Source organism: Poecilia reticulata, linkage group LG19, assembly GCF_000633615.1.
Source record: "Poecilia reticulata strain Guanapo linkage group LG19, Guppy_female_1.0+MT, whole genome shotgun sequence".
Lineage (NCBI taxonomy): Eukaryota > Metazoa > Chordata > Actinopteri > Cyprinodontiformes > Poeciliidae > Poecilia > Poecilia reticulata.
The window spans coordinates 3,140,015-3,142,161 of record NC_024349.1 but is presented as its reverse complement, the minus strand read 5'-3'; the positions used below and the strand labels follow the sequence as shown (position 1 = coordinate 3,142,161).

The 2,147-nt window shown below is 39.5% G+C and overlaps 1 protein-coding gene across 1 annotated transcript in view; it reads right to left on the bottom strand.

Annotated features, from left to right (window-relative positions):
* cdh13 (cadherin 13, H-cadherin (heart)) overlaps nucleotides 1-2,147 on the bottom strand; it is a 283,792-nt gene that overhangs the window by 51,355 nt on the left and 230,290 nt on the right. The window lies entirely within an intron of this gene.

Sequence of the window (2,147 nt, the reverse complement as noted above, 5' to 3'; positions counted from 1 at the left end):
GTTTATTTAATCCAACAGTGTTTATTTAATCCAACAGTGTTTATTTAATCCAACAGGGTTTATTTAATCCAACAGTGTTCATTTAATCCAACAGCTGTTTATTGGATGAAGTGTGTGGAAAGCTGATGACAAAGTAATTATTATTGTTTACCATCTTGGTCTGAATGTTAAATGCTGTGTGTGAAGCTCGTGGTTCTCTGGCATCAGAGTTGGATGTTCCAAGCATTTAGCATGCTGAGGTGAGTAAATCCTGATCAATGCAGACAGAATGTCTCCACAGTTTAACATTAATATCTGATGATCATTAAGATCCTCTTTGTAGCTCATGAATATATTTGTGTAATCCAATCAGTGATGCACACTGGATGAGTTTCTATAAAGGTTTGTAAAACGCAGCTTTTATTTTGATAGTCCACTTCTGGTTACCAGCAGGTGAATTTGAATATTAGCTGTGAGATTAATATTTAGTTTGTAAACTAAATATTTGGACTGAAACGGCGACTTTTATAAATGAGTTATTAACACAGTGATTTAGAAAAATGAACCCTATTTTTTTCTATTATGACTAAATAATCACAATTATTGTGTTAATTTTTGACTGTAACTGTAGCGACGCAGAGCGTTTACATGCGTTAGCAGCTGCTAATCAGCTTGGATGATTTGGACATTAATAATCATTAATATTTCACAGAGAGAAATAACTTTTTACATTACTTGTACATGTTTAGCTTTTTGTTCAGACTTTCCTCTTTAAGCTACAGACTTGTCTGAATGTCAAACTTTAATAGACAGAAAAATGGAAAATATGTGAGATTTTCTGGAGTGAAATCCAGGAAAAGCCTTCAGTGTAGCTTTAATTCCCTGGACAATACACACATCAACCCACAGCTAAATAAACAACTATTCACACCAGAGTCCTTACAGTGCATCTCATTTATTCCTCAGTGTCAATCACTTCCCACCTCGCTGCTCATTGTTGGCGGCGCCTCAGTCAGATTCCTATCGCTGCGTCTGCCAGGCTCCCACTAAACACCACATTGTGATCAGGCACAAGCAATTCTGTCAGCATGTCTGCATGTGAGTGTGAGTGTGTGTCAGAGCCATTATTGTGTCAGAGCTTACAGCGTAATCTTTCAGACACAGAACAGTCTGTTTAAGGATCGCGTTGGTCCGGCCCAGATTACTGTCTCCTGTCAGCCTCAGCATTGTTGTTCCACAGATTAGCCTCTTACTGCTTTACACTTCCCTGCTCTGTGCATTTATCTGAAGAGAGACAAACATTGATTTCTCCTCTTCTCTTTCTTTGCCACCTTCCCTGTTCATCGAAAGCTTGTTAAAAAAACACTCTGAGCCACTTCCAGTCATTTAGGCCAGAGGATGGGACGTGTGGTCCCTCAGCGAGGAGCTGGATGATCCTTTGGTCCTGCAGGCCTGAGCAGAGCTGCTGCTCTACAACATGATCTAAATGTTAAGGCATCTAAAACTCACTGCTAACGCAGGAAACAGCATGGATGCAGAACAATGCAGCTCACTGACTGAGGGCTGATGTTTGGACTCAAACATTAGAAGCTGTAACTTATCCTGAACAAAGTGGAGGTTCACTCTTCAAATTCATATTTTCAGCAGGTTATTTATTCATTTATGAATATTTAATTAGTAAGATAAATAATTAGCTAATTTTCAAATTCACTTCCCAATAAGCAGAACCGGACTACCAAAATAAAAGCTGAGTCTCCTGAACACCAACTCCTGCTTTCAAATGGCTTCATGTCACTTTTTCACCATCGATTCTTTTCCTCAACAAGCGACGAGTCGCTTCATTCACACGATTACCGATGGAAACAGGACGGATCAGCATCAAAGGATTCAATCTCAGCTTTTATTTTGGTAGTCCAATTCTGCTGATCAGGAAGTAAATTTGAATATTAGCTCAATATTCAGCTGAGAGCTAAACTGTAAATGCTTGACTTTATAAACTCCCATCATTTATGGGTTGGCAGCAGTGAAAACATTGAGTTTTTCACAATGGCAGCAAAATGCTTAACATGTAACAGCTGTAGTCTGAGCCGCGGGACGAGTCCAGTGTTCACACACACACACACACACACACCACACACACACACACACACACACACACACACACACAC